The sequence below is a fragment of the Dromiciops gliroides genome, chromosome 1 (genome assembly GCF_019393635.1).
Source record: "Dromiciops gliroides isolate mDroGli1 chromosome 1, mDroGli1.pri, whole genome shotgun sequence".
Taxonomy (NCBI): domain Eukaryota; kingdom Metazoa; phylum Chordata; class Mammalia; order Microbiotheria; family Microbiotheriidae; genus Dromiciops; species Dromiciops gliroides.
This window is the reverse complement of record NC_057861.1, coordinates 393,800,720-393,813,692: the sequence shown is the minus strand read 5'-3', so window position 1 is coordinate 393,813,692 and position 12,973 is coordinate 393,800,720. Positions and strand designations below refer to the sequence as shown.

The 12,973-nt window shown below is 40.9% G+C and overlaps 1 pseudogene; it reads right to left on the bottom strand.

The window, feature by feature from the left end:
* Positions 1–291: 291 nt before the first annotated feature.
* Positions 292–5,406, bottom strand: LOC122749687 (annotated as a pseudogene).
* Positions 5,407–12,973: the final 7,567 nt, after the last annotated feature.

The following is a 12,973-nucleotide window of genomic DNA, read 5'->3' as shown; positions in this document are numbered from 1 at the left end:
AAGCCTTCTCCTCATGGTGGAGCTTTCCTACAGTAGCTCTCCAGCAGGTGGCGTCATTCTAATCATTACACATTGACAGAAAGAAACTGATCTCCAAGCCCCTCCATCTTGTGTGGGAACAAGGGAGCCTTCCCTGGAAGGCAGGAAAATGTCCCTGGCTTTCCACTTCCCATGAGAGCCAGCTGAGAGGGGCATCAGCTGTGGCTGGATGTAGGGGCAGGATAAGCCAAAGAGTCCCATGAGTCCTGCATTCTGGGAAGAAACTCCACTTGCCGCTGTGTCCCTGGCCCTTCACACCTGCTTCTTGGCTTCAAAGAAGCTCTTGAGGTGCCTCATCTACCAGACACCAATGGCCACAAGGATAAGAGTCTGGACAATGGACCACCACAGAACTCGCTGATTAGTGCTCTCACTGGTCTGGAGAAACTGCTCTTCCTGCCACCTCTGGTAATTCTGCTCCTTCTGCATCTGTTCTACTTGCTCCATGAGCTGCCAAACTGGCAGCTGCCACTCACTCAGCCTGTCTTTGGCAACAATCTCTGCATAGTCGTTGGCGTGTTCAAGGACCTGAATGTCCAGGTGAACCCTCAGCATGCCTCCAAGCAAAGAGAGAAACCTTGGTGGAATTGGAGTACAGGCCGATCTTGTGCTCCCCAGGAGTGTAAGAAGTGAAAGTGAATCAGCCTTCTGAGCCATATTGCCTAGAAAGAATAACCTTGTCATACGGGTCCTTAACTTCCAAGAACATACACAGGCCCGGATTGGCGGGCTAGTACTCCTCCTGCTGCTTGTCATACAGCTGGGTCTGGTAATTCCCTATGACCATGGTCTCCTCCGGGATCTCCTCAATGAAGCATTTCTTGTCTGTCTCCCTGATGTGGAAGTACAGAGCGGAGCTGCGGGCCGCTAACCCGTGCAGAAGCAACAGCCAGAACAAGCAGGCCACCCCCGCCAGCTCCCACCTCTTACCCCAACCCAGAGCCTGAGTCTGGCCCCAGCCCACTTCACTCTGCTGCCATCTTTCCCCCATGCTGTTAGTTTTTTTTGTTTTGTTTGTTTTTTGGTGAGGCAATTGGAGTTAAATGATTTGCCCAGGGTCACACAGCCAGTAAGTGTTAAGTGTCTGAGGTCGAATTTGAACTCAGGTCCTCCTGACTCCAGGGACAGTGCTCTATCCACTGTGCCACATTAGCTGCCCCTTTGCTGTTAGTTTTTAATCCAGTTTTGTACCTCTTCCATTTGTATTCTCCTTGCCCTCAGTGTTTAGGAATTAAAATTATTTGATACTTTAGATAGTCTTTACAAAACCTTCAATCCATAATTTTTAGACCTCATTTTGATTCATAATTTAAACTTTTAAATCTAAAAGTATTCCCTTTGTTCATTTCCCTTTTAAAAAGTACTTTAAGATACATTTTGTTGTTGTTGTTGTTTAGTTTTTTTAATCCCTAGCTCCAACCCACTCCTAAAAACCAATTGTTAAATTTTCAATTTAACATTGAGGGGGCGGCTAGGTGGTGCAGTGGATAAAGCACCGGCCCTGGATTCAGGAGTACCTGAGTTCAAATCCGGCCTCAGACACTTACTAGCTGTGTGACCCTGGGCAAGTCACTTAACCCCCACTGCCCCGCAAAAAAAAAAAATTAACATTGAGCATTTACGTACAGGAAATTGGCAAATGCTACAAATCAAGGCTCAATTTATTGTTTTGCTAATTGTCTAGACTTAAGAAAGTGATGGAGAAAATGTTAAAAATTCAGATTAAACTTAAAAGTATGTTAATACATGCTTTTTTTTTGGAGAGACAATTATTAAACATTTATCAGCATACCTCTGGAATTATTATTATATAATACCACCTCCAGGTTAAGCACCAGGTATTGTATCAAATCCCTCTTCTTAAAATCTTTCTCTTTCTTCACAGCCCAGCTCTACCAGAAAGCCTTCCCAACCTCCAAGAGATCTCTTCTTCCTCAGCTTTCTTATAAATGGAGCCCTTGCCTTCCTCTGTTGACAGATGATAGTAATCCCTACATTGATTAGTGGCAGCTGCCTTAGCCCTAGGTTAGGACACACAGAACTCATATACCAGGACCAAAGGACAAATCGTTAGACTCTGTAGGGGGAGATTTTCTCAGTGTACTGAATCCTGCTCTCCAAATTTTGGAGCTACAGGTTCTGAAATAACCATAAGCTTGCTATGATAAGGATTGGCAAAGAGAACTTGTAAAGAATGAGTATACCAGTGCTGATTGTCAGATGGGTCCATTGCTCACTCTCTCTGAACTAATCCTTGCGTCTAAGGATCAATGTTTTACTTGGTCATTTGGTTGAATAAATTAGGGGTATACACTGAAACATTTTGAATGGAAGCTAATCATGTGAATTCTAAAAGTTTTAAAATAATACTTGATCAATTTCACTCATTTCAATTTCTATATTTATTAGCAAAGTTCTCTCCAAATGAGTGATTATGTCTTCAATCATAAGCACTGAATTGGGAATTGGGGGTGGGGAAGACAAAAAAACCTATCGACAAAACTTACATGTCCAAATAAGATTTATTAAAGGATATTCTGTAGGGATGAATTGGTGATGATATTTCTCCAAGTCAATAGCCAGACAGGAGTGGTAGTGTGGCAGCCCACCTCTGCCTCAGATTGGTGTGAGGTATGTGTGTAATTAGTCCAAAGATGGCTTCCCACTTTCCTTTTTTATACAGGGAAAGTTCTTTTTCTAAAGAATGTTGGAGAGGCTCTCTCATTTTTTAAGGACTCCAGCATTGGAGAACAAGATGTTTTTTGTTACTTTCATGCTTATATGTATACTTTGGGCGTTGTTTTTTTTAGTATCATACTTGATTGGGGGTGGGGTGGGGGACAAAAGATAGAGGAAGAGAATGAAGAAATAGATTTATTCCATGGCTAATTTTGGGACTATTCTCATGGAAATAAGAACCAGCTTTTTATAGCCTTGACTAGCCTTCTGAAAAATTCTTCCCTGAATAGGTGACTGTGGTTTCTTACAAAGAATAAAGATGCCAAAATTCATGGACTGAATTTCTGCTTCAACTCTTAATTAAACCAATCTCCAGGCTTTGGGACCATGTTCTATATAGCATGCTAACAGATTAAAACTTATTCAATTAATCAATCAATGAGCATTTATTCTTAAATCATTATATGCTATCTCTATTTCATGCTACCTGAACTCTAACATTCTCATCTTCCTTACACTGGAAACTTGAAATTTGTCCCAGAAAAATCATGCTCTGATAAATGAACTTTTGCCTCATCTCATCTCATCCTAAGCCTGGCTTCATAGCCAAGTCAAGTCAACAAGCATTTATTAAGCACTTAGTATGTGCTAAGCACTGGGCTTATTGCTGGGAATACAAGCAGAAAAATAAAGAGTTCCTGTCCTCAAAGTGCTGATATTTTCATGCCATAACAGGAAACTGAAAAGTGTGTGTGTGTTAAATGTGTGGGGGAAAAAGTGCAGAGTTTTGTATTGTCTTTCCCTATTAAAATGTAAGCTCCTTGAGGGGAAGAGACAATCTTACTGGCTTTTATTTGTATCCCTAGTGCATAGTATAGTGCCTAGCACAAAATAAATGCTCTATCAAGTATCTATCTATCCATCCATCCATCATCTGTCTATCTGTCTGTCTGTCTATCTATCTATCTACCTACCTCAAAGAGTTACATTCTAATTGACAACATGTGAATAATTAGGTATATATAAGATATAGAGTGGATGGAAGGACCTTTCCTTCTATACTTCATATACTGTATTGGGGCATCTTGTGCCCATGAAATGGGCTAGCAATTAGTTTTCCAAGACTAGATTAAGCCCCAATGTATTGAATTAGTATCATGGCCAACAGCCTTCTTTCTATCAATGACAGTATTCCTCCTTGTTTCACTTCACCCAACTTGCTATGTTGGGCAGGGGTGCTTGGAACTTCCTTGAATGCCTGTAATAGAATTTGCCAATTAACCACCAAGTGTTAATATGTTCCATACTCTTAATATGTTCATTCTTCCAATTGATCTCCCTTCTGATAAATAATATAAGGCCATCTTTCCTTTTTATTGTTCACTATCTCTTTGACAATACACCCTATTATATACATGAACCAGAGGCAAGACACTGAGCTATTATTTGTAAAAAAATAAAAATAAAAAAGTTCTGCTAGTCAGAGGATGTAAAGACTGAGGAAGGTAGGATAAATTGTATAAGTTTGAGACAGACACTTGGTTAGTGTACATTGCAAGACTGGCAAATTTAAGGATCAGGGATAGTCTCTACCACCAGTTGGATAAGTCCTGAAATGTCGACCAAGCTATTTGAACCAGATATGCCTCTTGGCTCCTATAATTAAGCCTGATCTGTTTGTCTTCTATACTTCAAGATCTCTTACACCTTTTGGAATCTGACCAAGACCCTTGTCCCATGCTGCCACAGTATACATCTGCTTTATTTTTGGGACACACTGTGGGGTACTATGACTTTAGCTGTATGGCTGAGTCACACAAGGAAATCTGACCTCCCATCCACCCCATTATGTAAGGGGAGGTATGTGTGCATGTACATCTTTCAGGCACACTACCATATTGTTATCTGGTCCTTGATGGTTTGGGAGACTTTCTTATCAATAGTTTCCTGGGGAAATATATATGTACACCTGGCCTCTCTCCTTCATGCCTTGTTTGCACATCCCTATAAGAGGAGTGCCCTTAGGGTGGGATAGTATGGGAGATCAGGATCCATCCATTTGTTGTCCACCTGCCATCAGGGGCATCTGTTACTCAAGTGTGAGTTACTTATAATAAATCTTAATTTTTTTCTAATACTGGCTGTTCCATCATCCATCTTCAATATTTCTTTAATCTTGGCTCATGGGGAAACTTACTCCCCCAGGCCTCTCCTGTGTGGGGACCAATTTTTAATTGGGGAGTGCTAGCTAAGCGACTCGCCGCAATATTGGGGCAAGGAAGGAGACCGGCAGCCTCCCTCAAAACAGAACAAGATGTATTTTAACAAGAACGAACTTTAAAAAAAGACACAAAGAGGATCAGTAGGATCAAGGGAAAGGAAATAAAATGGGGAAAGGGAAATTATAATACCTGAAAAAATACCACCGCCCAGGAATCAGCTGAAAATACGCAGCAGAACACCTGTCGCTTTCCAGCTTCCACTTAGAATGCCCAATTCTCCTCCCCCAAACCTAGAAACACCCCCACACAGCCCCAGCCAATGGGATGGCCGCTCTGACAGTCACATGACTGCCCTCATTAGGCCTCCAATCATTATAATTTTGCCAGGCCTAGGTAGGCTTGGGGGAGTGGTGATGATGTGAGGTGCCAGAGGCCTGGCAGCAGCTACAACCAGTGGGTGGAGCATCGTGCGGTTTGTGGAGCCCCAGGCCAGTGCACGCCGAGGCATAAAAACCTCAAATAACAATTAATTCTTTACACCTGGGATCCAACACATACATATGATAAGTATAAGCATGTATGAAAGAATAGGTTTTTTGAAATAGGGTTGTCCCCAAGGAAACATGTAAGGCATTATTCTTGGCAAATTACACCATGGACAAATAGAGCACCCAGGTCTGTTGGAGACATAAAGTATAGCATAGCTTAAAATAAAAGCACCTTATTTATGACCTATAAGTCTTCACTGTCCTTCCTTCCTTTTCTTCCTTCCTTCTTTCTTTCCTTCCTTCCTTCCTTCCCACCCTCCTTCCCTTCCTCACTTCTCTCTCCTTTCCTTCTTCCTTCCTTCCTTCCTTCTTCCTTCCTTCCTTCTTCCTTCCTTCCTTCCTTCCTTCCTTCCTTCCTTCCTTCCTTCCTTCCTTCCTTCCTTCCTTCCTTCCTTCCTTCCTTCCTTCCTTCCTTCCTTCCTTCCTTCCTTCCTTCCTTCCTTCCTTCCTTTCTTTCTTTCTTTTTCCTTCTTTTTCCCCTTCATGTCCTTCTTTCTTTTTTTGCTTCTATATCACTACACACTGACTAAAATCAAGCAAAGCAAATCAACACTGGTGATCTGTATAAATATATGGCTCTTTTTGTACTGCTAATTTATCATCATCCATCTCTTAGAGACCACATAATTCAACTGCTTCATTTTATGGATGAGGAAATCAAAGCCCAGAGAGGTTCCATGACTTGTCCACAGTCACAAAGCTAGTAAATAGTAAGGAAGGGAGACAGAACAGTATAGTGGAAAGAGCAAAAGCTCTGGAATCAGAGGATCTGGGTTCAAGTTCTTTGTGACTTTGGCCAAGTCATTTTACATCCATGGATCTCATGGGTCTTTTATCTGTAAAATGAGGGGCTTGGGTTAAACATTTTGCCATTATCACAAGTATTTTGGTGTGCATGGACATAATACCAATTGTTATTTTTATTGATAATCTAAAAAATGTGATTTTAGCACCCTCTGCTCCTTTGTCTACCAAAATCACTACAGCAACAAAGGGAGATGAATAAAGTTGATAGCTGTTGTGTATTTTTCTTTGTTTCATGGGTCATCATGCCCAAAAAAAGTCAACATCAAGTGTTCAGTTCAGTCTACTAGTGAAGGGCCTTTACAAGCTTAGCTTAGTTGGTTCTCAGAAAATCAATATGGTCTATTGACTGGACTGTACTAAAAGCATTTCTATCATGGAACCATGAGTCAAAATTTAAACTGCACTGGCAGAGCCTTTAAGAATATGGGGTCAAGGGGCAGCTAGGTGGTGCAGTGGATAAAGCACCAGCCCTGGATTCAGGAGGACCTGAGTTCAAATCCGACCTCAGACACTTAACACTTACTAGCTATGTGACCCTGGGCAAGTCACTTAACCCCCATTGCCCCGCAAAAAAAAAAAAAAAAAAAAAAAAAAAAGAATATGGGGTCAAGGAGCTGCCGCTAGGTGGTGCAGTAGATAGAGCACTGACCTTGGATTCAGGAGAACCTGAGTTCAAATCTAGCCTCAGACACTTAACACTTACTAGCTGTGTGACCCTGGGCAAGTCACTTAACCCCAATTGCCTCACCCCAAAAAAAATACTAAAAAAAAAAAAGAAAAAGAATATGGGGTCATGTAGGCAGCTAGGTGGCACAGTGGATAAAGCACCAGCCCTGGAGTCAGGAGGATCTGGGTTCAAATCCAGCCTCAGACACTTGACACTTACTAGCTGTGTGACCCTGGGCAAGTAACTTAACTCTCATTGCCCCACAAAACAAAAACAAACAGAAAAAGGAATATGGGGGTCATCTCCATGCTATGATGAAGCATTACAGTAGGACTTAGTAGAGCTTTGCACATAGTAGGTACTTCTAGAAGAAGACCAAGGACATCATGAAGGTAATGTCTTGACAATTTTGTTTTTTTATTCCCAGAGCCTAGCACAGTGCCTGGTGAACAGTTGAGACTCAATGAATATTTGTTTTCTAAATGAGAAGAGGAGAAGCAAGAATTCAGAAACTGAGTTAGACAGCAGGTCAGGGCAAGGAAATGACATTATAGAAAGACAATTAGGATTGATTTTTTTAAAAAAAATCATTTGAAAAATGAAACGTGGAGGGGGGGAGTGGGTTCTCCCTTCACTAGAAGTTCTTAAACAATAGCTAGATGACTTCTAAAAAGGTTGTTGTTTTTTTTTTAATCATTTATTTGGTGGAAGTTTTCCCCCTGTTTAGGGGCAGCTAGTAGAAAAGGCTTAACATTTGTTTTCTAAATTAAATGAAAATTTGAAATATATTATCTAGTTCAAAATTCTTATCTTTATAAAGAAATTAAACTTTTAAGATCTTGAAATTTTAAAAAACCACATGAAAACTATACCTAGGTGTGATGTTCCTGTTTATTTTAATTTTTATCAACATATTTGTTTTTATGTCACATTCATTTCAATGAAACCCTCCCACTGAAACTTCTTGTAATAAAAGAAATAAAACATTTAACTCCAACAAACAACATGGTGACTGTATCTGATAAGATTATGCAACACTTTATACCCATAACCCTCCTCCTTCTTACCAAAAGAAGAGAGGAAGATTCCATCAGATATTCTCCAGATTTTATATGACCACTTGTTGAGGTGGCTAAAGAGAAGATTCTCTTTCAAGCATATATTAGACTTAATGGCCTCTCTGACCTTTTCCACTTCTCCAATTCTGTGATTCCCATCCAAGTCATAGGTATATTGAACTCCCCATTGATGGATGCAGTTTGTGGTAAGTAGAGGGCAATTTGCCTAGCTGGTAAGATAATACATTTTTCACATAGCCTAAAGGGGCCTAGGGACAGGGCTGTGCTGGAGCCCGATTCTCCGAGTATAAAGTGTTCCAGATACTCTACTTGAGTATAAAGATTTGCAAAAAAAATGTTTAGGTGTAATGGGGCTTTGTTGTATGTCCAGACTACCTAAGATGAAGACCCTTGTATGGGAGACACTAGGTGCCTCCTTCTGGGAAAATACAGTCTGTGCTCACCTACCACATGGTTCAAAGAAACCTCTTTTCCATTGGCAATGCAGCTGGACCTGACTGCATCATTAAACGTGTGGACTGGGACAGTCTCTTTTTGGTGGTATCTACTAGTCAAGGTGACTCTCATTCATCCCCAGCAAGGCTCCCTTGTAGTACCTGAGTGGGATAGGGCCACCTTCCCTTTCAGCTCTGTGCCCCTGAGAAACAAGCTATGGATTTTGATCTTGTTTCATTGTTCAGTTCTATGTGCAGGGTAAGGAGTCCTAGACCTGAGACATTGAGCCATAGGGACTTTGCAGTCCAGGATACCAGACCAGAACTTACAACCAGCCCAACAGAAAAGCTCTGAGAAGCCAGGGTCCTGGGATGCAAGTCCAAGGGGGCTTTGGGTTTAGAGCTTGATGGGACTCATATTATATTGAAACTGAGCTGAGCTGTGCCTGCCCCTCCCCAGACATGGGGGTAAGGGGGAAGTGGGGTGGGAGTGTGGGGGTCAGTACAGAGGTATTACAGCCCTAGGTGTTGGAGGGAATATCTATATGCATATTCTTGTTATATCTTTGAAGCAAATATTCTTTTATAAAATCTAATCTATTAAGTGGTTAAATAGAACAGGGGTGCTTGGATCCCTAAAATTGGGGGAACATAATCAATGGGGGCTTTTGCCTGTTGCAGAGATTAGAGATCTCCTAATCCCCTCAGGATACTGAAGCACCATGGGGAAGTGGATCAAAATAAAATACACCTGTCCTTCAGCCAGTGGAGGAACAGAGTGGAATCTCTGTTACATAAGAAATAAGAGTCATCATGCCCTAAGCTCTCACGTTGAGCTATTACTAGAGGCTTCACTCCTAAATGAACAAGTCTTAGGCCAGGGTGATTCCAAGGCCTTAAATTCTTGCTACCGGAGATGCAGGATTAAATACACAATCCAGATGGGTGACTACCATAGAAAAGGGAACCAAAGGGTAAGCTTAAGTCTAGAAAAGAGGCCAGGTCCACATGCAGAAGCTAGGCTGAAGTCCAATGGAGCTAACAGCTCCTTATCTATTGTTCTGCTGCTCTGTGCCTCCTGCTGACCCATGCCAGCTGGAGCCTCAGCACATGCTCCCTCCTCCTCACAGCTGCTGTGTGTTTATACTGTAAGTGTCTTTTCACCAAGGCCACCTGGTTTCATTTTTTCTCCCACCTGGTTACCCAAGGGGGTGCAGCTGTTCTTTGTTCTGAAGAAAGTAAGTCAATGGAGGCACTGCATTAACTCTTGAGTCACAAATGTGATTACTATCTAGGACCATCCTTGCATTTATCTGTGACACTGGTTTAAATGAAACTCAGTTTCCGGTAGGTTTATGGAGCATGAGTTTTTTGTTTTTGTTTTGCACATGCTAAAGACAATAACAACAACAGCAGCAGCATCTATATAGGGATTTGACATTTTCTTTTTTTTTTTTTGTGGGGCAACAATGAGGGTTAAGTGACTTGCCCAGGGTAACACAGCTGGTAAGTGTCAAGTGTCTGAGGCCATATTTGAACTCAGGTCCTCCTGAATCCAGGACTGGTGCTTTATCCACTGTACCACCTAGCTGTCCCCATGATTTGACATTTTTAAAGCACTTGCAATGTGTTATCTCATTTGATCCTCACAGTGCTGAAATGAGGTAGATGTTATTACTATCCCCATTTTGCAGATGAGTAGTGTCTGAGGGAAGATTTGAACTCAGTTCTCTTTCTAAGGCTAGCACTCTATACCCTATCCCTTTGGGTTGGCCAGTGCTTTAGCAATATTCTATTATCTTATTAATGATGAACTGGTGATCTTCTGAACACAGATGCTTTGGCCTATATGGATAACATTTTGGATTTTTCCTATAAGTTAGCGGGACATGTTAGAGTAGTCCTCCAGAATCTGTTAGGCAACAAGTTATAATACTAGGCTAAAGCATGCAATTTTTTTTTCTTTTAAAAAAAATTTTTTTTAATTAATAAAGTATTTTATTTTTTTCCTGTTACATGTAAAGATAGTTCTCAACTTTTGTTTATACAAGCTTTCCAATTTCAGATTTGTTTCCCTCCCTCCCCTCCCTCCCCCCTCCCCTAGACAGCAGGTAATCTGATATAGGTTTGATAGATAGATAGATAGATAGATAGATAGATAGATAGATAGATAGATAGATAGATAGATAGATAGATAGATAGATAGATAGATAGATGTATATGTATATATATACATATATACATAATAACATAATCATATTTCTGCATTAGTCAAAAGAGAAAAATCAGAGCAATGATGAAAAACCTCAAAATAGAAAAACAACAGCACCAAAAACAAAAGAAATAGTATGGTTCATTCAGCATCTATACTCCACAGTTTGTTTGTTTTTTTCCTGGATTTGGAGATCCTCTTCTATCATGAGTTCCCTGGAACTCTTCTGTACCATTGCATTGGTGAGAAGAATATAGTCCATCAAAGTAGATCAACATTCAATGTTGATGATACTGTGTACAATGTTCTTCTGGTTCTGCTCATCTCACTCATCTCAGCCCAAGCAAGACCCTCCAGGTTTCTCTGAACTCCTCCTGCTCATCAATAGTGTTCCATTGTATTCATATACCACAACTTGTCCAGCCATTCCCCAATTGATGGGCATCCCCTCAACTTCCAATTCTTTGCCACCACGTAAAGAGCAGCTATAAATATTTTTGTACATGTGGGTCCCTTTCCCCTTTCCATGATTTCTTTGGGGAAAAGACCCAAAAGTAGTATTGCTGGGTCAAAGGGTATGCACAGTAAAGCATGCAATTTTAAAAAGACTTCCTTTATACTTATAAGATCATAGATTTAGAGTCTGAAGGGACCTTAGAGCCTAGCTGCCCCGAGCCATCCCTTATAACAAAGAATTTTTAGAGGTCAGCTAGGTGGCACAGTGGATAAAGCACCGGCCCTGGATTTAGGAGGACCTGCGTTCAAATCCAACCTCAGACACTTGACACTTACTAGCTGTGTCACCCTCGGCAAGTCGCTTTACCCCCATTGCCCCACCAAAAATAAATAAACAAACAAACAAACCAATGAATAAATAAGGGATGGCTCTCTGGGATGAGTGAGGGGGAAGGATCTATGGAGAGATTTTGACAACATAAAACCAAAAAATAATAATACAATTTATTTTAAGTAGATTAAGATTATAAATTCCGAGCCCTTTGCAATAACCAACAAATACACATACCACTGAAGGAAGTGGATCATTTGTCTTGACATTCTTGCTATAAAACATTCCAGAAGTCAAAAGGAAATTGCAGCTAAATAGAAGGTTGACTTAGAGATTCTCCTAAAAGGCACAAAAAAATAGTTTTTCCTGTATACCCAAAGGCAAGATAAACATTATTTCAAGGGACACTTAGTAATTTCATAGGGCATTACCCATTACAAGCATTTCCACAAATACTACCACCATGAAGATAATTGAAGCTTATCTGCCAAAATATTAGAGGATGGGAAGGTAGAAGAATTCCATGAAGAATTCAATAAGACCCAAATTAAATCTAAACATACTTTAATACTTTGTGACTTCAATGAATAAGAAGGCATGAAGGCAGGCATGGTGTTACTTTCTTGTAACTGGTCTCTGGGCAGCTAGGTGATGCAGTGGGTAGAGCACTCAACCTAGAGTCAGGGAGACCCAAGTTCAAATGTGAACTCAGATGACCTGTATGATCCTGGGCAAATTATTCAAACTTTGTTTGCCTTTGTCTCCTTATCTGTCAAGTGTAAATAGTAATAGCACCTACTTCCCAGGGTTGCTGTGTGGATCAAATGAGATAATAGCTGCAAAGTACCTAGCACTGTGCCTGGCACATAGTAAGCTATTACTATCATTTTCTGGACTTAGACATTAGCTGTATGACTCTGAACAAGTCATTTAACCTCTCTTTGCTTCAGTTCTTGGCTATAAAATGGGAAAAATAATAGCACCTATCTCACAGGGTTGTGAGGATCAAATGACAATATTTGTTTTAAAAAAAAGCACTTTAAAAAAAAACCCTTTGGGGCAGCTGAGTGGTACAGTGGATTAAGGACCAGCCCTGCATTCAGGAGGACCCGAGTTCAAATCCAGCCTCAGACACTTGATGTGTACTAGCTGTGTGACCCTGGGCAAGTCACTCAACCCTCATTGTCCCAAAAAGAAAAAAGTACTTAGCACATTGCCTAGCACATAGTAGGCACTACATGAATACACGTTCCTTTCTCTTTTCCTTTTTTTCTTTTTTGCAGGGCAATGAGGGTTAAGTGACTTGCCCAGCTCACACAGCTACACACAGCTATTAAGTGTCTCAGGCTGTATTTGAATTCAGGTCCTCCTGAATCCAGGGCCAGTGCTTTATCCACTGTGCCACCTAGCTGCCCTCTCCTTTCTCTTTTCTTCCCTCCATATGGCCCCTGATGTTGGGGAAGCTGGGGCAGGTGCATTACTTGATTCAGAATTTATGA